At 42.0% G+C, this 27,614-nt stretch overlaps 2 long non-coding RNA genes across 3 annotated transcripts; one reads left to right on the top strand and one right to left on the bottom strand.

The window, feature by feature from the left end:
• Window positions 1-75: 75 nt before the first annotated feature.
• LOC104002859 (uncharacterized) lies at window positions 76-27,285 on the bottom strand. 2 transcript variants are annotated; one of them, XR_001710856.3, is made up of 4 exons: window positions 26,971-27,266; window positions 21,626-21,719; window positions 5,583-5,746; window positions 76-263 (listed from the first exon to the last, which is right to left on the bottom strand). It is a non-coding gene; the product is annotated as an uncharacterized LOC104002859 (long non-coding RNA). The 2 variants fall into 2 exon arrangements; XR_008540391.2 differs by lacking the exon at window positions 5,583-5,746 and having other exon boundaries at window positions 26,971-27,285.
• On the top strand, window positions 7,516-13,623 carry LOC107969196 (uncharacterized). Its single transcript, XR_001710859.2, has 3 exons — window positions 7,516-8,674; window positions 9,434-9,539; window positions 13,482-13,623. It is a non-coding gene; the product is annotated as an uncharacterized LOC107969196 (long non-coding RNA).
• Window positions 27,286-27,614: the final 329 nt, after the last annotated feature.

Raw genomic sequence — 27,614 nt, 5'->3', positions numbered from 1 at the left:
AGACTGGCAGAAATCTCAAAACATCAGAGATGCTCAAAACTATGGAAAGAAAAAAAAAATGTCCTCAAAGAAAACTTCAGCACATATTCTTCTTTTTATTCAAGTATCCACTGATTTACCTTCATGGGCCAGGCTCTTGGGTACAATGTGCATGAGGCAGTTCAAGTCCCCACCATCCTGGGACTTGGTCTAACTAGTGCTTCTGCACAAATGAGCTTCCAACAGTTGTGTATTCTCTGATATTGCAGGATGAACCATAGACCCTTAAAGAAGAAAAGAAAAAAAAAAGAAAAAGAGTACTTAACAATTGCATTCTTTGTGTTTCTTGCCAGAATGGACCAGAAACTACTAGCAATTATGTCGAAGCCATTAGTGCAAAGCCAATTTGCTTCTAGAGTTACAGTTGCACTCCAGGAACTTGAGCTACACTCCAGAGAGATCATTAGTTGCTGCAGACATGTTACTGAGGGCAGAGGTGTCATTTCCAGTCTGGAATGTCCTCAGTCAAGTGTGGGAGCAGAAAATGGGGGTCAAAATAATTAACCTCACGTGATTTTGGCAGGACTTCTTGCAAAATCACCCATATACACTTAACATTTCTTTCAGTTGAATAATCTCAATGTATCAGTTTTATCAAAATATTTCTTTTTCTCTTTTATTTTCCCACCTGGCTGACCTTTTTTTTAATTTTTTTTTTTTTCTGGCTTTCAATACAAACACCTTTAACTTACTTTCTTTGATTCCATTCTCCCTTCCCATTCCCAGTAATAGATGATTGTAACTAATGGAACTCACAAGTATTGCTGGTTGATGCCTTTGCTAGGATTTTCAGTACCATAATCCTCTCACCAGATCATAAGTCTCAGGAGAAAACACCTAATTTCTCCCTTTGTAAAACTTTCCTTGACTTCGTTTCAATTAAATCACTTTCACCGACCCCAGGCCTCCATTAACTATATCCATCGAAATCATCTGTTTCACCACTCTGTGCCCGAGGCTGAGGCAGACACCCGCAGCATCCCAACTGACCGAGGAGATGACAGAGTGGGGCTGGCAGGGGTTCAGGAATCAACTCTGGGTTCCAATACTGTTTCCACCAGTCACTACTGGAGATGGGTCCTTCAACAGTTCATCGGGAGAATGAGGATAACAACATTTATCAGCTTGTAAGAAATAAAATGGATAAGTATGTGAAGTTTCTATCAGAGTGTGGATTTTGATGAGCCTTAATTCCATCCTCTTCATTCAACAAACATGTCCTGAAATCCACCTATATGCAAAGTGTTGCACACGACATAAGTTTGCCAGCTGGGTGCATTGGCTTACCTCTGTAATCCAGCACTTTAGGAGGCTGAGGCAGGAGGATCGCCTGAGCCCAGGAGTTTGAGACCAGCCTGGGCAACATGGTGAGATCCTGTCTCTACAAAAAATTTTAAAACTTAGCCAAGCGCGGTGGCATGTGCCTATGGTCTCAGCTCCTCAGGAGGCTGAGGAAGGAGGATTGCTTGAGCCCAGGAGTTTGAGGCTGCAGTGAATTGTGATCACGCTGCTGCACTCCAGCCTGGGTGATAGAGCAAGACCCTGTCTCAATAAATAAATAAATAAATAAATAAGTAAAATATTTAAATAAAAAAATTTGCAACTGGTATGAGATATTTCAGTAATTGGGGTATAATTACAGTCACATATTTTTGTTATTAAATGAATCACTCAAGCCATTTCTTCTAATCAGCATGAAGTCCAGAATCTCTCTCCTTGCTTCTTGATATTATTTTATCTTCCCTGTATTTATTCTCACCACTTATCCAAGAGCTCCAGGGCTTTGTCAGTCACTCTTGCTTTACAGGGATGCCCAATCTTTTGGCTTCCCCGGTCCACATTGGAATAAGACTTTGTCTTGGGCCACACGTAAAATACACGAACACTAACGATAGTTGATGAGCAAAAAAAAGAAAAAAAGAAAAAACATGTTTATAATGTTTTGAGAAAGTTTACAAATTTGTGTCGGGCCACATTCAAAACTGTCCTGAGCGGCGGGCTGGACAAGCTTGCTTTAAAATATCAATCAGGGCCATCTCCTCCAAGGCCAAGTGCAATTGCCCCCAACTACCACCAGAGGTCACTGTGGAAGAATGATCTCATACAGGTCTAGAGACACTTCCCACCACAGCCAAGGCTATGCTGGTGCTGGCCTAGATCACCGCACAGTGGGGAGCTGCGGTTATATTTCCCTTAGTTCACAAGTACACATGTTCAACTGTTGTTACTCAGGTCTATACACTGTGTCAGGGGAACCAGGTGCTGAGACCCTTCCAGACTCATTTACACACTGAGCTTCAACTAGATCTCCCTGAGCAATCTACCTGGCCCCTTCTCTCCAGTCCATGAGCCCTGGTGAGTGCCACCACTCTCTGCCTTGTTTATTCCCCTCATCAAATGTTTCTAGGATCATAGTTACCATCTTGTTCCCTTTCAGCCGTGTGGATCTACAGGATCCATTTGCAGATTGGTCTACACCTTCTCAGGTCCCTACATAATAAAGAGAGACAGCTGCTATTTCTCAAAAAGTGTCTCCAACAGTATCCATCCCTCTTCCTGACAACACACACACAAAGTCCTTGTTACAACCTCAGGAAAATGACGCCTCTCATAAAAGAAAATGTGGTTGTCCTTCACAGAGAAGGGCCACCGTTTTTTTTTTTGTTTGTTTTTTGTTTTCCCCTAAATGATTGCTGTTGTATCTGGCCAGATGCTCAGTCTTAGGTACTAAAAACACAAAAGAAGCAAACAAAACATTGCCCTGAAGAAGCTTAAAATCCAGAGAAGTCAAGAAACTCCCAGACCACTCCAGGCAGGAAGGAATTGCCCCGTTTGATTAATTCTCATCCCATCAGACATGCTTCCAAGGAGACCAAGAAATCCTAAGTACCAAGGACCATGAGAAGAAGATGGCTGAGGAGGCATACGAACAAAAGGAACCTTGAACAAGCAGACCTCTATCATCGCCCTATGGGCTCTTTCTACCTGCTGCACAGACAAAACTAATTCACTGAGACCATGGTACTGCAGTAGAGAAAGAGTTTAATTAATGCAGAGCTAGCTAAGCAGAAGAATGGGAGTTATACCTCAAATCAATCTCCCCAGGAACTTAGAAGCTAGGATTTTCATGGATAATTAGATGGACAGGGGGCTAGGGAATGGATGCTGCTGATTGGCTGGGGATGAACTCATAAGGATTCAGTCCTCATGTGCTGAGTCTGCCTCTGGGTGGGGGCCACAGGACCAGTTGAGTCATGAGTCCCAGATATGGGTGGAGTCATTTGGCTGTCAGAATGCAAAAATCTTGAAAACATTTCAAAGAGCAATCTGAGGCTCCACAATGGTGACATTATCTATAGAAGCAACTGAGGAAGTCACAGATCTGGTGACCTTTGGCCACATGACTCCTGAGCAGCAAGGGATTATAGAAAGGCAAGCTAGGAGGCCGGGCGCGGTGGCTCACGCCTGTAATCCCAGCACTTTGGGAGGCTGAGGTGGGCGGATCACGAGGTCAGGAGATCGAGACCATCCTGGCTAACATGGTGAAACCCCGTCTCTACTGAAAATACAAAAAAATTAGCTGGGCGTAGTGGTGGGCGCCTGTCGTCCCAGCTACTCAGGAGGCTGAGGCAGGAAAATGGCGTGAACCCAGGAGGTGGAGCTTACAGTGAGCCGAGATTGTGCCACTGCACTCCAGCCTGGGCGACAGAGTGAGACTTCATCTCAAAAAAAAAAAAAAAGAACTATAGAAAGGCAAGCTAGGAGACAATGACTAGTAATCCTTTAGCTACATCTACATCTTTGCAGAATTCAGGCCCCTCCCATAATCCTACTCTTGTGGGTTTCATTAGGCTTACAAAGGAAATTTCAGTCCCTCAGCAAGCAGGGGATTCATTTTAGGGAGGAATTATTATCATCCATGCTTCAAAGTTAAATATAAACTAAATTGCTCCTATGGTTAGCTTGGCCTATGCCCAGCCTGTGAGACTAGAAGGAAGATGGGGTCAACCATGCTAGACTTCTCCCACTCTTGTAATCTTTGCAAAGGCAGTTTCAACCCCACCCCAGCCACCCCATCAGGAGATATAGCACTTCATGCAGTTTTAGGGAGGAATGAGGCCCATGAGTTAGCTGTGGGTAGGCCAGGAGAAAAGCCAATTTCAGAATCCATCTACCTTTACCATCCCTCGCACATTGTGAGTAAATGCAGAACTAAGGAAGTGAAGTGAGTGATATCAAGGACAAACATCCCCTCACCTTCTAGTTAATTCCTTTTGACAACACAAGGCCTGAGGCAGTTCAGCCTTAAACTGTGTTCAATGCCTTTGCTTTATTTCCAGGGAAATGCAGCAAGGATGTTGCCATGATGTGCGTACTCAGGATGTGGGGAAATGCAAGGAGGAGGGGTTCGAAGGCTTTGCATAAATAAATCAAATGAGGTTGAGCAACTGTTGAAATATGAGGAAATTGCTTCCAGCAGTTTAAAGTCTTGGCTTGACTTGTAATTTAACCTTGAATATAGTTTTCAAAAATCATTAAATCCCCAAAGCCTTCATCTCTAGCAGTGATTAGCCATGATGCAGTAAGCAGAAAGTTAATATATTTATTTATGAGAAGCTATGTAATGCACGACAAATCTATTCATTCAGCACTCGTGTAGTGAACACTGACTGATTGCTTGCTCAGTTACTAGCACTGTGCTAAGTGCTGAGAGGTAGGATAGTGAACAAACACAGCCTCCTTCCCCCCAAGGAGCTTACAATCTAATAGCAGGAGGGGACAAGGAGTCAAAATTTATGGAATACTGCTGCATGCCAGAAATTCTGCTAGGAATTTTTCACACATTAACCCCTGCAAGAACCGTGCAATTTTCCCTGTATTATATATTAGTCAAGTGGTGCAGCTGTCTGGGGTAAATACCCAGGGTTCATCATCTCACGCCAAGAAGATGATGGACACGGGCACACACAAGGAGTGAGTTTAGGAGTGGAGATTTAATAGGCAAAAGAAAGAGAAAAGAGAACAGCTCTCTCTCTTGTGAGAGAGAGGGCTGCTTGAATGGGAATTCTGGCCCATGGTTGAGTGCACTAGATTTTATAGACAGGCTTGAGGAAGCAGTGTCTGATTTACATAGGGCCCACAGATTGGTTGGACCAGGTGTGATGTTTACATAGCACGTGGGGAACACTGGCCACCCCACCCTAATCTTATGCAAATGGGCTTTTCACTTGGCTGGCGCCATGTTTTCTGCTCCTTACTGTACACATGGCTTGCAAAGAGAAGGGAACACGGAGCCACCATTTTGAACATTCCTAGTCCCAGGTAGCCTTCACTCATGCAAGCTTCCAGCTTGCTTGTCTATGTCTGCCTCTCAATTTTACAAGTTGCTGTTTGTTAGAAAAGAAAATGATTTTGGGGCTACTTTTCCTTAAAAAAGGAAAACCTTACCAAGGACTTCCATATCCTCACTATCTGCCTAAATAATTTCTTCTTAAGTCCTATATCATTAGTAAACTCAGGCACTGAGAGGTTAAATAATTTACCCAATGCCACCTGGTTACAACTGGAAGATCCAGACTTCAAACCATGGTCTGTTTAATTCCAAAATCTGTGCACTTCTTATCACTTTCTTCAAGGACAGAGCCAAACAGGAACAGAGGCTGCCCAACTCCCTTCTGTACTGAGCTCTGTTTTCCTGGTTTGCCATCTGTGTAACAAAATGGTGAGTGCAAATGTTAGTCGGGCCTAAGCAAGTCATGGTCCTCTTCCTAACAAAGTGAAGAGTTTTATTTTAATTTAGAGTTATATTAAGAAAACTAAAGAGATGGGATGAGAAGGTAAGAACTCCCTCTTAAGGATAATAGGAAGGAAATAATGTGTTAACAACATCAATAGTTACTACAGTGCTCGCTGTGCACCAAGCACACGCTAGGAGTAGGGCATGAATGGCTTAAAATTCTCAAACAACCCCATGGGGTAGATACGGTTATCATCCTCACTTTACAGACGAGAAAAGTGAGATGTGGAAAAGATAAGAACTTGCTCAAGGTTACACAGCTGGTTAGTGGAAGAGCTGGATTTGACTCCAGGGTCTAGAGTGTTAGAATGAGAAGCAGTCATTGTATTGATGGCAGTAAAGACAGACAGACAGACAGATAGATAGATAGATAGATAGATAGATAGATAGATGACAGATAGATAGATAATAGATAGATAGATGATAGATAGATGATAGATAATAGATAGATGATATATAGATGAAAGATAGATAGATAGATAGATAGATAAATAGATGGATCATAATCTGAGTACAAAAGGACCTACCCTCCAGTCGAGCTTTGAGCCTGCTACTCTGGCAACATAAAGGCAAGTTGGTCCCTGTGGCAATGGTCAGCCAAGATTGACCCCAGCCCTTCTCCCAGGGAAGAAGGTCTTGCATCTGTGGTCATCTCTAGATAGTTATTGTGTATCTGGGAACTCATGGCTCTGCTGCTTCTTTGGTGACCCAGCACCCTGATCCTACTTACCTGACCTGTAGCAGAGAAGAAAGCAACTCCTATGCAGGGCTCTCAAAACTTGCCTTCTGAATGTGCGTCACTGAATGGGACCTTGGTAGGGCTGTCCCCTTATTGGTTCTTGGGACATTTCACCAAGAGTGGGAGTGGGTGGGGAAGGGCAAAACTTCAGTGTTACAGGGTATTCTTTCTCTTCCAAGATAAACGCAGTTAAACCTGAATGGGTTGATTGCAGACGCTCTGAAGCCAAACTCTTGCTTACCTCACTTCCTAGCTTGTGTCATCTCACCCCGTAAGTCTTAAAATACTGGATCGCTGCCCATAGTAAAACAGCTAACACTATTTACAGAGCAATAACATAATTAGCATCCAAACCTTAGATACTTTGCAAATGTAAAGGGAGCCATTCAACAATTACCCTGGAGAAACAGGCAAAAACAGGACTATCCTAGACATACCAGATATAAAGTCACCCTGCTTCTATAGGACCATCTACATGACAGGCATGAAGTGTCACACAAGTATGAACCCATTTAATCCTCATGGCAGCCTTTTTTATGTAGGAAGAATTATCATCATTTCTATGTTACTAATGAAGGAACTGACAGTCAAAATCACATAGCCAGAAAGCAGACATTGCTGTTAACCTCTGTGTTATATTTTCCATCCCCCTCAAACCAGTCATCCCCCAGCAAAAGAAAGGTATGCCTTTTCCTCTGGTCCTAAGCTTGCCTTCTGACAGAAGCTTGGAGAAGGCGGCAAAGGAAGAAAAGTGTGGGCAGAGAAGAGGGCAGCCAAGCCTATGATAGGAAGAAGGGCAACAGGATCTTTCTAGTGCCAATCTTCTGTCGCATCACACATCTTTATGACTTCAGATGGGCATCTGGGGCCTTGAGGTCACAAAATGAATAATGATCCTTACATTCCTGCATCTGCTTTTGGGGCTCGCCCTGTTAAAACCACAGGTAAGGACAACATGGGAAGATTTATAGTTCTCAGTCTGTGTACCTACCTGCCCCACCTGATGGCCCTCCCATCTCTCCTCAAGCAATTGTTCAATGACACCCATGCAGCCTCCCAGTTGCCATGGAAATGGCAAGAATGCCTCTAATAGGAAGTAAGAATGGAAGAAGATGATTGTACAGATTCCTCAAGCAATTCCTGAGCAAATTCTCCAATTACCCTTCGCATCCACAGTCAAGGATTTCTCTGGGTTACAGGAACAGCACTGAGGCTTTCAACATCCTCACCCTGGCAAGCTGGTTGCCTCCTTTTGCCCAGCAGTGCCACAGCACTACTATGCACAGCAACTCAGCTCCCTTCTTTCAGCTGGATTCCTTTTGTGAGACTGTAATTCTGAAACACCCAGTGAAACTGGAACAGGAACAAGAAAGGGGATTCTTCTGTGATTACCCCAAATCATTTATTGTCTGCAGAAAACTTACATTGGTGCATCCATGGGCAGGGCATGAAGAGAGAGTCCACAGGGGAGCTTGACCCTCTCATCTTCCCAGAGATCTAAAGAGCAGGTGTGGTGAGGACCATCACTGAGGTCAATCAGAAATACCTGCTTGCTCCTGCCTTCATGAGAGATGACTCTATTTAGCCACACAGACACATCCTTTTTCTACCTAGGCCTATCAACCTAATAGGAAATGGAGGCTCTGAAGACTAGTTTTACAAGGGGGTAAAGGAAAGTCTAGGAGGAAAATGGGGAGGAGAGTGGAGAAGTTGGGCACCAAGACAGCAGAAGTGTTGAAAATGTTTGGGACTAGATGGGAGACAGCCAAGGTCGAGGCGCTGGTGGCGGCAGATGGGAGAAGAGGGTACAGAGCAACTGGGCATCTGAAGGCCTATCCAGCCCTGGGGTGCCCACTCCTGTGTTGTCAAGCAGCTCATTCCCTTCCTCAGACCTCGGATTTTGCCTCCATGGAGATCTCTTCCATCTCCGACATTTAATGTTCTAGAGATAGAGTGAAAAGACACAGGAAGTTGAAGCAGTGTCAGAAAGTTTCAGAAATGCCCGCAGAGCAGCAGAGACTTGGGCTCCAGAAAACACAATGCAAGGACACTTCTTCCCACGATTTTCTAAGGACCAGATGTGCCTCTTCTTATACTGGGTATTAATCCCAAACTCCCTTATCATACATTTAAACTGTTTGCCTAACTGTCCAGCTCTTAATTAGGCATGTAACTGGGGAATCAGGGACAATATACAAATGAGCAAACAATCCCCAAACTTTATTTCTGTTATTGCCTACAACTTCCTCCCACAGGCATTAAGTAGCCAAGCTGAATTTTTTGCCCTACAGTCATTTCCTTTTCCACTTCATTTTCTAATCCAAACGTTTGAGGGTCAAGTGCTTGGGGCCTTATTTAAACCACCAGCTGGAAAACAGTCCGCAGCAAAATAGAGGCATGAATAAGAGGCAAACATACATGTAGACAGACAAATTATTGTTGTGTGAGACTCATCTTTGATTTCAATTTGGGAACTGAGTTGAGTTCAATGCTGTCTCTTCATCTGTTTCTGTTATAACTGCAGGAAGCAGAGGGTTTCTGACTTCTCAACATGGTAAAACAAACAAATAAACAAAAACCAAACAAGCCCCTCACCCACAGGTGACTGTCAAGCCTTTGTTCCCTTTGCTGCCACTGAAGCCAGACTGGCACATCTGAGTAGGTTTCTGGGCTCTCTCCTACCTCTATGAAGTAATTCTAGGCTCACTGAGAAGTGACTCCTCCCACTACAGCTCACCCCCTAATGCATCAGGCCCACAACTGACCAGAATAGACTTCCTTTCTCTTTTCTGTCTGCTCCCTATGGAGCAGTTGAGAAGGTTCATTTGCATACATCTTCATTTATTGTCTTTCCAAAGCCTTTGATACCGAGCACGCTAAGATGGGTATCCTCATTTTACAAAGATCAAGGCAGAGAGAAGAGAAGGGACTAGCCTAGGATCACACAATTGACATGTCATCGCCGTAAGTATTTTAAATGCAGGTATGACTCCCAAACCTATGCTCTCCAGCACTCTGCTTCCAGGTTTTCAGGTCCTGATTGTTGGAGAAGAGAGGGCAAGGGGTGGAGTTGGAGGTAGGAGGAAGTAGGTCAGAAATAAAAAATATGCTAGAGAAAGATATGTTGCTTACTCTATTCTGCAATTTTTCCTTGGGTCTTCTTTCCCTTCTTGGCTGAGAGCATGCATTATTTATCCCTCACACACAGAATTTTTGTAGTCGTAATAAAGGTCAGAAGGGGAGGAGACAGTTACCTAAATCTGCGCTATATCCAGGTGCACTTAGAATGACATATTGAGTCTAATGGAATCTTTTGAGAAACAAAACAAGACATGAGCCTCAATGTTTCTTTTTTCAGTTTTTCCTTTCTTCTTCTTCTTTGCTCCCTTTCTGCTTCCAAAAAAAAAAAAAAAAATTTGTTGGCAAGTTGGTATCCCTTCCAGACCCATTTTCATTCCTCCCTCCCTGAACTGTCCTTTGAGATAAACTCAGTGCTCTTTTCATACCTAAATCAGGGAGCCTGGAATGAGCTATGTCACTCTGATTCATTCTGGTGTAAGCTTTCCCTTCTCTGATTTTGGAACCCCCTTGGATAGCTTCAAAGTTCTCTTTTAAAATCCTCAAACCTATTCACTTTAATTAAAACAATAAATATGTGCTCTGTAGCATTTGGCAAGAGTGACTTTGGGGATATTAAGGCATAAAAGTGAACAGATGGGATGTTGCAGTTCCGGAAAAGATGGACCCCCCCTTAGGCGGGTACTTGCCAGTTGGGTGATGCGCCTCCATCTACAACCAACAGGGACATTTTCGTTACTGGTTACCGACATTTTTGTTCTCCTCGGGTGACAATCCCTGACCTGATTTTCAGTCGTGTTCAGCCACAGTAAGCTGTCAAGCTGGTCTGTCTGCATTAGAGCCAGAAGACCTGCCGCTTTTACAAAAGATCCCTGAGTATAGGGCTATTTAGTTTTTTTTTTAGTATCTGAAGGAAATGAGCCTGGCTCAGGAAGAGGGGTTCAGAAGCATTTCATTCCGCTCTCATTCCTGGGACCCCACCAAAAACAACCACCAAAAAGATAAAATATTGTTTTAATTGCTGAAGCAAGGAAACTAGCAAATGTCTCCAAACAATAAATTATTAATTATATCTGCCAAATGCTGTCTTGATGGAGATGTGAGAACCAGGTGGGAGACCGCATTTACTGCCTCCGGTATCTGGAAGGGTGAGGATTTCCCTAGGGGAAGTGTCCTTGTCCCAAAGTTGATACCCAGGGATTCTCTGAGTGGAGTGGCAGTGTCTGGCATCATCTACAAGCTACAAGAGAGGTGGACATACATTGTAGAGAACAAGTTCATGTGGAATGGAGAAGAGTGGCTTTAGGAGTAATGATGGTAATACATATTTTTAGATATCCAGATAATGAATAAATGACAATATAGCATAAAGATAAAAAATAAGATTGTACAATATTGAAGGAGAACAAAGTTGGAGATGCTACCTGATTTTAAGACTTACTATCAAGCTACAATAATCAAGACTGCATGGTACTAGGGAAGAAAGAGACAAATGGATCCATGGAACAGAATAGAGGGCCCGGAAATAGACCTACAAAAATAATAGCCTGCTGATCTTTGACAACGGAGCAAAAGCAATAAAATGGAGGGAAAAAAAGTCTTTTCAACAAATACAGCGGGAACAACTGAACATGCACATGCAAGAAAAAAAAAAAAAACCTCACAAATGTAGACACAGACCTTACACCTTTACCCAAAATTAACTGAAAATGGATCACAGACCTAAGTATAAAATATGCAAAATGACAAAACTCCTAGATGATAATAGGAGAAAATCTAGATGACCTTGAGTTCAGAGATAATTTTAGATACAACACCAAAGGCATAATCCAGAAAAAAGAATTGTTAAGTTGGACTTCAGTAAAATTAAAAAGTTTTGCTCTGCAAGAGACCCTGTCAAGAGAACACTGTGATGTTACCTGGCCACATCCTGAAGAAAATAATTGCAAGAGGCATATCTATTTGATAAAGAACTCTTATCCAAAATATACAAAGAACACTTAAAACTCAACAAAAAGAAAACAAACCTGATTCTTTAAAAAATGATACAAAGACCTTAACAGAAATCCCATCAAAGATGTTCAGATGGCAAATAATTACATAAAAAGACGTTCCACATCATATGCCATGAGAGAAACACAAATTAAAACAATCAAAACAACAGTGCAATACACTGCACACTTACTAGAATGACCAAAATGCAGAACACCAACAAATTCTGGCTAGAATGTGAAGCAACAGGAACTGTCATTCATTGTTGGTATTGATGCAAAATGGTACAGCCGCTTTGGAAGACAGTTTGGTGGTTTTTTACAAAACTAAATATACTCTATGAGATACAGCAATCATGCTCCTTGGTATTTACCCAAAGGAGTTGAAAACTTATATCTACAAAATCTTGCTCACTTTTATTTATAGTGGCTTTATTCATAATTGCCAAAACTTGGAAGCAACCAAGATGTCCTTTAGTCAGTGAGTGAATAAATAAACTACCATACACGAGACAATGGAATACTATTCAGCACTAAAAATAAATGAGCCATGAACAGACTTGGAGAAAATTTAAATGCACATTACTAAGTGAAAGAAACCAGTCTGAAGAGGCTACATCCTGTATGATTCCAACTATATGATATTCTGGAAAAGGCAAACCTATGAAGACAGTAAGAAGATCAGTGGTTTTCAAGGATTAGTAGGAGGGAGAGATGAATTGGCAGATTACAGAGGAGTTTTAGGGCAGCGAATCTATTCTGCATGATACTACAATCATAGATACATGTCATTATACATTTGTCTAAACACATAGAATGGACAATGCCAACAGTGAGCCCTAACATAAACTTTGGGTGATAATGATGTGTCAATGTAGGTTCCTCAGTTGTAAAAAATGTGCCTCTCTGGTGGGAGATGTTGATAATGGGGGAGGCTGTGCAGGTGGGGCAGGGGTTATATGAGAAGTCTGTGTTCCACTCAATTTTGCTGTGAAACCAAAACTGCTCTAAAAAAATTAAGTGTATTAATAAAAATAATTTTATTAGAGAAGGATGAAGAAGAAGAAGAGAGAGAAAGGGAAGGAGAAGGAGGTGAAAAAGAAGTCGGGATTCAGAGATGGAAAGCAAATTTTAGTTGACCATTTCCCTTGTGCCAGGCACTGTGCTAGCTACTTTAAATATACATCTTATTTTGCTTTATTCTCAAAATAGTGCAAGATCAAGATTCTTATCTCTATGTTAGGTATAATTAAATTGATAGTTATAGAAGTTAGATCATTATAACAAGGTCAAACAACTAGTAACAGACATTTTAACTCAGCTGTACTGATGGCAAAGCCCAAGCTCCTTCAATTACATCCTCCTCCTCCTCATCATCACTCACAGCATCTTCACCTTCATCATCACCGACATGCATTGAGCTCTCAGATGCATCATCCCTGTGAACACGCAATCTTTTTATTTAATTCTTGCAACAACTCCATTTTGTAGTCAAGTACACTGGTATTCAGACAAACTTAAATAACACTTTCCAGATCGCACATCTGGTAAGCAGCAGAGCCCAGAGCTATCTGATTCCTTACTTTTAACCATGCTGATCTACTGTTTGTCACTATTTTCAGATAGAGCCCATGGTTCCACTTACTGGATAACAAATCATTTTTCCTCTCTTGGATGTAGCCTCCCCATCTACAAAATGAGCAGTTTGTACTAAATGATTTAAGATTCCTTTCCAATCTAATCTGACAAACTAATCTAATTTCAGAGCAGCCGCGTGGAGGGAATGTTTTTGCTTTGGGTTTGTATTTCTGAAATAACCTGTCTTCTCTCTTTCCAGGAGACCAGCAGTAAATACACAGATGGGTAAGACTCAAAAGAACCTACAAATCCTGTACAATGAAATCACGTGGCAAGAATGTGGTTATTCTGAGAAACAGAATAAAGCAGCATTTTGCTGTGCCTTTTCACACAGCTGCCAATCAATGGTACATGCTGGCATACTTTCAGAATAGCTGCTCTGTTTAACCCAATGACCCAGAGGCAGCAATTTGGAGCTTAGCAAGTGACATCCCATGACATCCAGGATGCCCTCTCCACCTACCTGCACCCAGTCAATCACCAAGTCACAGGGATTTCACCTCTGGAATAATTTCAATCACCACCTGCATTCCCAATGGCTTCGTCCAGGCTCTTATCTCTTAGCTGCACTATAACAGTAACCTCCTAACTGCCTCTGCACACTATAGTCCTCCCTCCTCTGTGCTATTAGAGTAATATTTTTCAAATGCAAGTCTGATCATGACACTCTCTTTTTTTTTTTTTTTTTTTTGAGACGGAGTCTCGCTCTGTCGCCCAGGCTGGAGTGCAGTGGTGCGATCTCGGCTCACTGCAAGCTCTGCCTCCCAGGTTCATGCCATTCTCCTGCCTCAGCCTCCCAAGTAGCTGGGACCACAGGCACCCACCACCATGCCCGCTAATTTTTTGTATTTTTAGGAGAGACGGGGTTTCACCGTGTTGGCCGGGATGGTCTCTGTCAGGCCTCTGAGCCCAAGCCAAGCCATTGCATCCCCTGTGACTTGCACGTATACGCCCAGATGGCCTGAAGTAACTGAAGAATCACAAAAGAAGTGAAAAGGCCCTGCCCCGCCTTAACTGATGACATTCCACCATTGTGATTTGTTCCTGCCCCACCTTAACTGAGTGATTAACCCTGTGAATTTCCTACTCCTGGCTCAAAGCTCCCCCACTGAGCACCTTGTGACCCCTGCCCCTGCCCACCAGAGAACAACTCCCTTTGACTGTAATTTTCCATTACCTTCCCAAATCCTATAAAACGGCCCCACCCCTATCTCCCTTCGCTGACTCTCTTTTCGGACTCAGCCCGCCTGTGCCCAGGTGAAATAAACAGCCATGTTGCTCACACAAAGCCTGTTTGGTGGTCTCTTCACACCGACGCGTATGAAATTTGGTGCCGTGACTCAGATCGGGGGACCTCCCTTGGGAGATCAATCCCCTGTCCTCCTGTTCTTTGCTCCGTGAGAAAGATCCACCTACGACCTCAGGCCCTCAGACCCACCAGCCCAAGGAACATCTCACCAATTTTAAATCAGGTAAGCGGCCTCTTCTTACTTTCTTCTCCAACCTCTCTCACTGTCCCTCAACCACTTTCTCCTTTCCACTCTTCGATCTCTCCCTTCTCTTAATTTCAATTCCTTTCATTTTCTGGGAGAGACAAAGGAGACACGTTTTATCCGTGGACCCAAAACTCCGGTGCCGGTCACGGACTGGGAAGGCAGCCTTCCCTTGGTGTTTAATCATTGCAGGGACACCTCTCTGATTATACACCCACGTTTCAAGGGTGTCAGACCACGCAGGGACGCCTGCCTTGGTCCTTCACCCTTAGCGGCAAGTCCCGCTTTTCTGGGGGAAGGGGCAAGTACCTCAACCCCTTCTCTCCTTGTCTCTACCCCTTTTCTGCTTTCCTGGGGCAGGGGCAAGTACCCCTCAACCCCTTCTCCTTCACCCTTAGCGGCAAGTCCCGCTTTCCTGGGGCAGGGGCAAGTACCCCTCAACTCCTTCTCTTTCACCCTTAGTGGCAAGTCCTGCTTTTCTAGGGGGCAAGAATCCCCAATCGCTTATTTCTGCACCCCAACCTTGTATCTCTGTGCCCCAACCCCTTATTTCTGTGCCCCGACCCCTTATTTCCATGCCCCAACCCCTTATTTCCATGCCCCGACCCCTTATTTCTGAGTCCCATCCCTTATTTCCATGCCCCAACCTCTTATCTCTGCGCCTCAACCCCTTTTCCCACTTTTCTGAAAGGTAAGAACCCCCGAACCCCTTCCCTCCGTTTCTCTACTCTCTCTTTTCTCTAGGCTTGCTTCCTTCACTATAGGCAACCTTCCACCCTCCATTCCTCCTTCTACTCCCTTGGCCTGTGTTCTCAAAAACTTAAAACCTCTTCAACTCACACCTGGCCTAAAACCTAAATGCCTTATTTTCTTCTGCAATGCCACTTGACCCCAACACAAACTCAACAGTAGTTCCAAATAGCCAGAAAATGGCACTTTGAATTTTTCCATCCTGCAAAATCCAAATAATTCTTGTCGTAAAATAGGCAAATGGTCTGAGGTGCCTGACGTCCAGGCATTCTTTTACACATCAGTCCCTTCCTAGTCTCTGTGCCCAGTGCAACTCGTCCCAAATCTTCCTTCTTTCCCTCCCGCCTGTCCCCTCAGTACCAACCCCAAGCATCGCTGAGTCTTTCTAATCTTCCTTTTCTGCAGACCCATCTGACCTCTCCCTTCCTCCCCAGGCTGCTCCTCGCCAGGCCGAGCTAGGTCCCAATTCTTCCTCAGCCTCCGCTCCTCCACCCTATAATCTTTTTATCACCTCCCCTCCTCACACCTGGTCTGGCTTACAGTTTCGTTCCGCGACTAGCCCTCCCCCACCTGCCCAGCAATTTACTCTTAAAAAGATGGCTGGAGCCAAAGGCATAGTCAAGGTTAATGCTCCTTTTTCTTTATCCCAAATCAGATAGCGTTTAGGCTTTTTCATCAAATATAAAAATCCAGCCCAGTTCATTGCTCGTTTGGCAGCAACCCTGAGACGCTTTACGGCCCTAGACCCTAAAAGGTCAAAAGCCCGTCTTATTCTCAATATACATTTTATTACCCAATCTGCTCCTGACATTAAATAAAACTCCAAAAATTGGAATCTGGCCCTCAAACCCCACAACAGGACTTAATTAACCTCACCTTCAAGGTGTACAATAACAGAAAAAAGTTGCAATTCCTTGCCTCCACTGTGAGACAAACCCCAGCCACATCTCCAGCACACAAGAACTTCCAAACACCTGAACCGCAGCAGCCAGGCGTTCCTCCAGAACCTCCTCCCCCAGGAGCTTGCTACATGTGCGGGAAATCTGGCCACTGGGCCAAGGAATGCCCGCAGCCCGGGATTCCTCCTAAGCCGCGACCCATCTGTGTGGGACCCCACTGAAAATCAGACCGTTCAACTCACCTGGCAGCCACTCCCAGAGCCCCTGGAACTCTGGCCCAAGGCTCTCTGACTGACTCCTTCCCAGATCTTCTCGGCTTAGCGGCTGAAGACTGACACTGCCCGATCGCCTCAGAAGCCCCCTAGACCATCACGGACGCCGAGCTTCGGGTAACTCTCACAGTGGAAGGTAAACCCGTCCCCTTCTTAATCAATATGGAAGCTACCCACTCCACATTACCTTCAAGGGCCTGTTTCCCTTGCCTCCATAACTGTGGTGGGTATTGACGGCCAGGCTTCTAAACCTCTTAAAACTCCCCAACTCTAGTGCCAACTTAGACAATACTCCTTTAAGCACTCCTTTTTAGTTATCCCCAGCTGCCCAGTTCCCTTATTAGGCCGAGACACTTTAACTAAATTATCTGCTTCCCTGACGATTCCTGGACTACAGCTATATCTCATTGCCGCCCTTCTCCCCAACCCAAAGCCTCCTTCGCGTCTTCCTCTCATATCCCCCCACCTTAACCCACAAGTATGGGACATCTCTACTCCTTCCCTGGCAACCGATCACATGCCCATTACCATCCCATTAAAACCTAATCACCCTTACCCCATTCAATGCCAATATCCAATCCCGCAGCACACTCGCTTAAAAGGATTAAAGCCTGTTATCACTCGCCTGCTACAGCATGGGCTTCTAAAACCTATAAACTCTCCTTACCATTCCCCCATTTTACCTGTCCTAAAACCAGACAAGGCTTACAAGTTAGTTCAGAATCTGCGCCTTATCAACCAAATTGTTTTGCCTATCCACCCCGTGGTGCCAAACCCATATACTCTCCTATCCTCAATACCTCCCTCTACTACCCATTATTCTGTTCTGGATCTCAAACATGCTTTCTTTACTATTCCTTTGCACGCTTCATCCCAGCCTCTCTTTGCCTTCACTTAGACTGACCCTGACACCCATTAGGCTCAGCAAATTACCTGGGCTGTACTGCCGCAAGGCTTCACAGACAGCCCCCATTACTTCAATCAAGCCCAAATTTCATCCTCATCTGTTACCTATCTCGGCATAATTCTCATAAAAACACGTGCTCTCCCTGCTTATTGTGTCCGATTAATCTCCCAAACCTCAATCCCTTACAAAAGAACAACTCCTTTCCTTCCTAGGCATGGTTAGTGTGGTCAGAATTCTTACACAAGAGCCAGGACCACACCGTGTAGCCTTTCTGTCCAACAACTTGACCTTACTGTTTTAGCCTAGCCCTCATGTCTGCGTGCAGCAGCTGCCACTGCTTTAATACTGTTAGAGGCCCTAAAAATCAAAAACTATGCTCAACTCACTCTCTACATTTCTCATAACTTCCAAAATCTATTTTCTTCCTCATACCTGACGCATATACTTTCTGCTCCCCGGCTCCTTCAGCTGTACTCACTCTTTAAGTCCCACAATTACCATTGTTCCTGGCCCGGACTTCAATCTGGCCTCCCACATTATTCCTGATACCACACCTGATCCCCATGACTGTATCTCTCTGATCCACCTGATATTCACCCCATTTCCCCGTATTTCCTTCTTTCCTGTTCCTCACCCTGATCACGCTTGATTTATTGATGGCAGTTCCACCAGGCCTAATCGCCACACACCAGCAAAGGCAGGCTATGCTATAGTACAAGCCACTAGCCCGCCTCTCAGAACCTCTCATTTCCTTTCCATCGTGGAAATCTATCCTCAAGGAAATAACTTCTCAGTGTTCCATTTGCTATTCTACTACTCCTCAGGGATTATTCATGCCCCCTCCCTTCCCTACACATCAAGCTCGAGGATTTGCCCCCACCCAGGACTGGCAAATTAGCTTTACTCAACATGTCCCGAGTCAGGAAACTAAACTATTAGACCTCTTAGTCTAAATAGACACTTTCACTGAATAAGTAAAGGCCTTTCCTACAAGGTCTGAGAAGGCCACCACAGTCATTTCTTCCCTTCTGTCAGACATAATTCCTCAGTTTGGCCTTCCCATCTCTATACAGTCTGATAACAGACCAGCCTTTATTAGTCAAATCAGCCAAGCAGTTTTTCAGGCTCTTAGTATTCAGTGAAACCTTTATATCCCTTACGGTCCTCAAGAAAAGTAGAACGGACTAAAGGGTCTTTTAAAAACACCTCACCAAGCTCAGCCACCAACTTAAAAAGGACTGGACAATACTTTTACCACTTACTCTTCTCAGAATTCAGGCCTGTCCTCAGAATGCTACAAGGTGTACAGGAGCCCATTTAAGCTCCTGTATAGACGCTCCTTTTTATTAGGCCCCAGTCTCATTCAACACCAGACCAACTTAGACTGTGCCCCCAAAAAAACTTGTCATCCCTACTATCTTTTGTCTAGTCATACTCCTATTCACCATTCTCAACTACTCATACATGCCCTGCTCTTGTTTACACTGCTGGTTTACACTGTTTCTCCAAGCCATCACAACTGATATCTCCTGCTGCTATCCCCAAACTGCCACTCTAAACTCTTGAAGTAAATAAATAATCTTTGCTGGCAGGACTATGCTGAATCTCCTTAGGCACTCTCTAATCAGATGTCCTAGGTCCTCCCAATTCTTAGACCTTTTATACCTGTTTTTCTCCTTCTCTTATTCCATTTAGTTTTTCAGTTCATACAAAACCGTATCCAGGCCATCACCAATCATTCTATACGACAAATGTTTCTTCTAACAACCCCACAACATCACCCCTTACCACAAGATCTCCCTTCAGCTTAATCTCTCCCACTCTAGGTTCCCACACCACCCCTAATCCCGCTTGAAGCAGCCCTGAGAAACATCGCCCATTCTCTCTCCATACCACCCCCCAAAATTTTTGCCGCCCCAACACTTCAACACTATTTTGTTTTATTTTTCTTATTAATATAAGAAGGCAGGAATGTCAGGCCTCTGAACCCAAGCCAAGCCATCGCATCCCCTGTGACTTGCACGTATACACCCAGATGGCCTGAAGTAACTGAAGAATCACAAAAGAAGTGGAAAATCCCTGCCCCGCCTTAACTGATGACATTCCACCATTGTGATTTGTTCCTGCCCCACCTTAACTGAGTGATTAACCCTGTGAATTTCCTACTCCTGGCTCAGAAGCTCCCCCACTGAGCACCTTGTGGCCCCCCGCCCCTGCCCACCAGAGAACAACCCCCTTTGACTGTAATTTTCCATTACCTTCCCAAATCCTACAAAACGGCCCCACCCCTATCTCCCTTCACTGACTCTCTTTTCGGACTCAGCCCGCCTGCACCCAGGTGAAATAAACAGCCATGTTGCTCACACAAAGCCTGTTTGGTGGTCTCCTCACACCGACGTGCATGAAAGTCTTGATCTCCTGACCTCATGATCCGCCCGCCTTGGCCTCCCAAAGTGCTAAGATTACTTTGGGAGTAATCTTAGCTCACGCCTGTGAGCCACCGTGCCCGGCCGACACTCTCTTAAATTAATCACTTTGAATAGTAAAGTAAAAAAAAAAAAAAAAAATCACCCGGCCATTTATGGGCCGGGTACGGTAGCTCATGCCTGTAATCCTAGGACTTTGGGAGACCGAGATGGGCAGATCACGAGGTCAAGAGATTGAGACCATCCTGGCCATCACGGTGAAGCCCCCGTGTCTACTAAAAATACAAAAATTAACCAGGTGTGGTGGCGCGTGCCTGTAGTCTCAGCTACTCTGGAGGCTGAGGCAGGAGAATCACTTGAACCCAGGAGGTGGAGGTTGTAGTGAGCCAAGATCACACCACTGCACTCCAGCCTGGTGACAGAGCGAGATTCCGTCTCAAAAAAAAAAAAAAAAAAAAAAAACTCATTCATAATCCGACCTTTACCTCCTTTACCTAAATATGTTCAGCTTCACCTGTCTCTCATTCCAGCCTCTTATTTCTCAGCTTTACTGAACTTATATCCATATTTCTCAGAGATGAATGAATTTTCATGCTTTCATGTCTTTTTTCTTCTCACCCAGAATGCTCCTTATTTTCTCTCCGAGTCGTGGACTCTATGCCTGCTCATGTGTCAAGACGTAGCTCAACTTCCAACTTCACTAAAATTATCAACCTCACGGTGGGTTCTCAGCTAGAGTTAGGCCTTCCCATAGCTCTAAATCTCTAGCACTTAACAGACAACATTTTAGGTAGTTGGTTTTGCATTCATTGTCTTTATTGGAGTGAAAGCTTTCTAAAGAAAAGGAAGGTACCTAAATATTTAACAGATGTATCAATACCTAAGACTAGACTATGCAAGTGGCTCTCCTGGGTGAATTAATAAATACTCAAATAAATACTTGAATGAAGAGAAGAGCCAAGGAGCACCCACACCAGAATATTCAAGAAAAGTATTTGATAAGATCATTTTGCAAGAGTTTATGAGGTATATCCAGGGAACACATATTAAATGCTATTTGACCACAGATTCCATAAAATTAGGCAGAGAACAAAAGAATTATAGATCGAGAACTTCTCCAACAGTTTCTGATGATCTGGTGAAGAAATCAATGTCCACAGTCATGAAATAATAAAAAAGAAGTCAATATATGACAATTATGAAATTAATTATGAAATTAATAAAATCTTATTAAATTATGAAATTAAATTATGAAATTAATAAAATCTGAATCAAAAATCCAAGGGGATTTTTAAATTAATTCTTGACAGAATGAAGTTAATTGGGAAAATCTAAAACAGATGAGCACAATCTCAATAAAAAATCACAGCAGGTATTTGTGTGGTAATTGATAATCTTATACTAAAATTTATATAAAAATCCAAAGACCCAGGAATAGCCAAGGCAACCTTGCAGAAGAATAAAGCTACAGGGCTTATATTACCAGTGAGTAAGATCTATTTTAAAGTTTTAGTAATTAAGGCATTTTGGTATTTGCACAGGAATAGTTAAGTTGATAAATGAGATAGAATAGAGTCTGGGCATGGAGGCCCATACCTGTAATCTCAGCACTTTGAGAGGTGGAGTCAGGTGGATCGCTTGAGCCCCAGGAGTTTCAGACCAGCCTCAGAAACATGTCAAGATTCTATATCTACAAAACAAAAACAAAAACAAACAAAAAAACCACAACAATTAGCTCAGGCGTGGTGGCATGTGCCTGTAGTCCCAGCTACTCTGGAGGCTGAAGTGGGAGAATTGCTTGAGCCCAGGAGGTTGAGGCTGCAGTGAGCTGTGACTGCATCACTGCACTCCATCCTGGGTGACAGAGTGAGACTGTCTCAAAAAAAAAAAAAAAAAAAATACAGTGGTTACAGTCTTCCACATACATGGCTGCCTGATTTGTGACATACAAAAAAATCATATTTGCTGCCCTTTTGTATGTGTCTTCCTCCATTCAACCATGTTAGTGAGATTCATCCATATCATCAAATATAGTTTTAAATCATTCATGCTCATTGCTGTGTAATATTCATTCATACAGTGTACATCTCTTAGGCAGTGGAGAAAAGACAGTCATCTTAATCAATGGTTCTGGGTCAGTTGGATACCCATATGAAAGGATATATTTTATCCTTCTACCTCACATCATACACAAAAATCAATTGATAGCATTAGGAGATATACCTAATGTAAATGACAAGTTAATGGGTGCAGCACACCAACATGGCACATGTATACATATGTAACAAAACTGCACGTTGTGCACATGTACCCTAGAACTTAAACTACAATTAAAAAAATCAATTGCAAGTGGATTGCACATCTAAATCTGAAGATAAGAAACATTAAGCTTATATAAGAAAACATGATTATGATATTGGAGACGACAAAGATTTCTTAAACATGTTACCAAAAATGCAACCGTAAGAGAAAAAAGTAATGTATTAGATTGTATTAAAACGTTAATGGTGTCATCAAAGGACACAAAAGAGTGAAAAGGCAACCCAAAGAGTAAAAGATGATATTTACAATATACATATCTAACAATGAACACAAATCCCAACTATATGAAGATCTCCTAGTAGTCAGTTTTTTTTTTAAAGCAACTCAATAAAAAGAAGGCAAAAAACTTGAAGACACAGTTACATAGATATAAAAATGACCAATAAAGCTACAAAAATGTGTATGGCCTGATGAGTCATCATGAAAATGGAAATTCAAACCTCAGTATCACTCACACTAGAATAGCTAAATAAATAAGACAGAAAGTACTAAGTGTGGGTAAGGGTGTAGGCAACTGGACATCTGAAATACTGCTAATGGGATTGTAAATTACTACAACCACTCTGGAAAGCTATCTGTGAGTATCTGCTATAAAGAATATATACATACTCTGTGACCTAGTAATTCTACTCCCGGGAATAGATTGAACAGAAGTGCATACATATGCTCACCAATGAATTGCATGCATATGTTCACATAAGGTACTAGAACATTCATAGCAGCATTATTTGTAGTAGTTCCAAGCTTGGAAACTACCCAAATACAAATCAATAGTAGAATGAATGAATCAATCATGGCATATTTACACAAAGAAATACTATACAGCAATGGGCATGAACAATTTATACTCAACAATATGGATGACTCTCAAAAACATGAAGTTGAGTGGAAGAAGACAAATACAAAAGGAGAAGCCATATGGTTCTTATTATGTAAAGTCCAACAATAGGCAAAACCAATCTTGATCAAAGTCAAGACATCGTCACCCTTGGAGTGGGCATCAGCTGGAAGAGGTTGATGGTTTGATGGTAGGATGGTGCTTCTGGGGTGCTGGTAATGCTGTATTTCCTGATTTGGCTTAGGCTGACACAGTCAGTCTGTGAAAATTTATTGGGCCATTCACTTATGAAACGTGGACTCTTCCTATGTATATTACACTTCAATAAAACATTTAAAACAGTTTTTTAAATTTTTATGTAAGGAAACAAATATTAAAACATATAAACCTACAATAATGTAAAAAGTGTGGTGTTGCCACAAGACTAGGAATATAGATCCATGGAACGCAATGGAAAACCAAGAAAAATAGCTTGGTAGATTTAAGAACTAAGTATATGATTAAGATGAAATTTGGGATCAGCAAGAAAAAAGGGAATTCACCAACAACAGTGTTAGGACAAATTTAGTAATTTGTTAGAAGGAAAAAAAATACCTTCTTTAAACCATATACTAAAAAATGGCCAGGCCAGGGGTGGTGGCTCATGCCTGTAATTCCAGCACTTTGGGAGGCTGAGGCAGGTGGATCACTTGAGATCAGGAGTTTGAGACCAGCTTGGGCAACATGGCGAAACCCCATCTCTACTAAAATACAAAAGAAATTAGCTTGGCATGGCGGCGGGCGCCTGTAATCCCAGCTACTCAGGAGGCTGAGGCAGGAGAATCGTTTGAACCCGGGAGTCGGGGGTTGCAGTGAGCCGAGATCCAGCCATTGCACTCCAGCCTGGCGACAGAACGAGACTCCGTCTCTACAAAACAAAAACAAAAATAAAAACCACTACAAAGATAAAGTGTTATAAGTAAAACTAAAATGTAAATTAAAGATTGGAATGAAGGATTACTTATGACAAAAGATTACTGCGCTTTAATCCTAAAGAGCTCTTTTTTTTTTTTTTTTTTCTTTTTGAGACGGAGTCGCACTCTTGTTGCCCAGGCTGGAGTACAACGGCGCAAATTCAGCTCACTGCAACCTCCGCCTCCCGGGTTCAAGCGATTCTCCTTCCTCAGCCTCCGGAGTAGCTGGGATCACAGGCATGCACCACCATGCCCGGCTAATTTTGTATTTTTAGTAGAAACGGGGTTTCACTCTGCTGGTCAGGCTGGTCTTGAACTCCTGACCTCTGGTGATCTGCCCGCCTCGGCCTCCCAAAGTGCAGGGATTACAGGCGTGAGGCATCATGCTGGGCCATAAAGAGCTCTTTCTAAACAACATTATTAATATTAATAATAAAATGAATGCTCTTAAAAATATGTACAAAGTATAAAAGCATACATCCTATCCTACAAAGTAAGACACAAAATGTCTAACAAACTCATGAAATTCTTTCATCTCAGTTAGTAAATAAATACTAATAAGGACGGTAATGAGATAGTATTTTTCATACATCAATGGCATTTTTTACGATGCCATCCAATATTGGTGAGGGTGAGATAAAATGATGAGATTATTGATTAGTACTTTCTTTCTGAAAGATAATCTGGCATATATATATATATAAAGCCATAAAATATCTATACCAATTGGCCTGATAATTTTACATCTAGAACTTCTCTCTAAGGAAATAACTGGAGATACAAAGAATTATGTAAAAAAAGATGCATTGCAGTGCTGCTTATGATAATAAAGAAGAGTTGAAACAAAATAATGTATGAGAAGAGGAGATGAGTTAAATAGCCACGGGATGGAAAAGTTAAATTTAAAGACAAACAAAAAATGCTGAAGACCGTTAGGGTCCAGTAGAGGCCACCAGAACTTCCCCCAGACCTTTGGGGATTCAGGATCACACTCTCCTTTGCCGTTAGGGAGATTTCAGTGGAAAAGTTTTAAGAAGCCCTTCTCGGCATGACGATCTGCCACCCTGAGATTTTAAAACCTGGGGGAGTTGTTTACATGCAGAATGTTCCATTTGCAATGTTTACATGAAAATTCAATGTATTAAAGTGACACATTTTAGAAAAAAAACCCCAATTCTCCTTAAACTTTAAGGTTGACTTGTATTTTTTTCTATTAATATGCTTAATAAAATAACACAAATAATAAATCATCAAGAGTCATGTTTTAAAAGTCAACTAATGACGTGGGAAAATGGGCTGTGTTAAGGAAAAAAGACAGGACACGATACATGTACAGTATATTTTGCTACACACATACACTCCAAATTGTCTAAAGAGTGATGAGATTAATGGGTGACTTTCAATGTTTTATTCTATAATTTTGGATTATTTGAATCTTGAAAAATGTGTAGCTGTCACTTTTACAAGTATAAAACAATAAAGCTATTTTCATTTTGAAAAGAAATTAAGCAGAAATGAGAAAAATGTTATAGATCTTGATTTCCGTTTTTATTTTATTTTTGGTGATGGAATTCCTTTTTTAAATGCTATGTTACACGAGAACTGAATCTTTGAACAAATAAAAGGAGCTCTGTTGAATGAGATTGACAGATACAGACCCCAACTGCTTGCCCTCTTCCTGCCTTTCACCTGACCTTTATATTCTCCCCTACTCTGGTCCCCAACACCTGAAGCATCTACCAAGAGCCCCAAGGCATCACGGAACGCAATTGTAAAACTGTTATTCTACTAGATGACCATTCATTGGCATAGTAAGCCTTTCATGATATATTCCAATATTCCATAAGTGTGAAAAGTAGATTATAAAATAATTTGTAGGGTAATATCCTATGTTTTAAAACTCCACATGTGCTATATACAATTATATGCGTGTCTGTATATGTGTGTATATAGACACACACATGCACACACATATATATGCATGGGTGTATATATATAGATGTATATATACATCTAAATAAACAAAAAATGTTTAAAAAATAGTAAAAAGAAATACACTAAAGTATAAAGTGTCACATCAGAGCCATGGCTGTATTTTTTTGTATTTTTGTTTTTATATTTATTTTTATATTTTATAAAAACATTTATATTTTATATATGTGGAATACACACATATATATGTGTGATATGTGTATATATAGAGATGTATATATTTAATGTATATATACATCTAAACATTTAGTTACTAAAAAGTAGTAAAAAGAAATACACCAAAGTCTAAAATGTTGTTGTATCAGAGCCATGGCTATATTGCTTTTGTAATAAGAAAAAAATGCATTTTAAGGCTGAGCAGGATTTGAGAGAGTGATTTACTCTTGATGAAGTCTAGTTTGATTTTTCTGCCAATAAGAGAACCAGGTGACATTTGAGAATTATGGGTTTAGGTCTAATTACTGTTTTTTTAGTAGCAGTAGTTTATTCAGGCATATTTTACATGCATTAAAATTCTCAAATCCTAAGTGTAGAGCCAGATTATTTTTGGTACACATATAGTCACATGAGTATAATTATTGTTTTGTTGTTGTTCCTCTCTTTAATCTTTATATCTGATTCTGGATGATGCTTAAAAAATAAACAGCTTTATTGAGGCATGCCTGACTTACAATCAACTGCATATATTTAAAGTGTACAATTTGATCAGTTTTAACATGGAAAGAAGAGTCAGTTATTCCTAGGTTTCAATCTTGGATATGGATCTTTCTTGACCTTAGATAAATTATTTAATCTCCTTAAGCCTCACTTTTCTCACCTGTGGCTGATATACTTACCTTGCAGGATTGTTGGGAAGACTAAGTAATGTGCGTGACTCTTCAGTACAGCCCCTGCCATACAACAACCATCCAATAAAATAATGGCTGTTGTGGATCTCATCTGTTTTCAAACAGGGAACCTAAGATTCAATGAGGTTAGAAACTTGTTTACATTCCCACAGCTGGGCTGAGAAAGCAGCTGACTGCATGACCTGACTCTTCTTGCTGGAAACTCTTAAATGTGTCTTCTCCTGAGGGGCTCCCCCGAGCAGTGTAAGAATGGTCTTGTACTGGCCGTGAAACTGGGAGAACAGGTATCTCCTCAGCCCTGTTGCTCCCTTGCCTGTAACTCTGACTTCACAATGAGTGATAGCAACCCATCCACCATGTTGCCCCTGGCAAATTGCCCAACTCACCAACCTCAGTTTCCTCATCTGTTAAAGGAAGAAATTACATCAATGGTGGCACCTTCTGGAGGCTACTGAGGGATCACATAAGATAACAGTTAAAATCAATTCTTAAAGCTCTGCAATTGTTCAATAGTTAGCTCTTTGAAAGAAAAGAATGTTGGAATTTTGTAGCAGAAAGGACCTTGAGAATCATCTCGTGCTAGATTTCTAGTCCCCCCTAGTGATGTACTAGTAATCATGTTAATTATCAAA

The sequence above is a fragment of the Pan troglodytes genome, chromosome 19, assembly GCF_028858775.2.
Source record: "Pan troglodytes isolate AG18354 chromosome 19, NHGRI_mPanTro3-v2.0_pri, whole genome shotgun sequence".
NCBI lineage: Eukaryota > Metazoa > Chordata > Mammalia > Primates > Hominidae > Pan > Pan troglodytes.
Note: the sequence above shows the minus strand (reverse complement) of the source record. Positions and strands in the feature narration are given on the sequence as shown.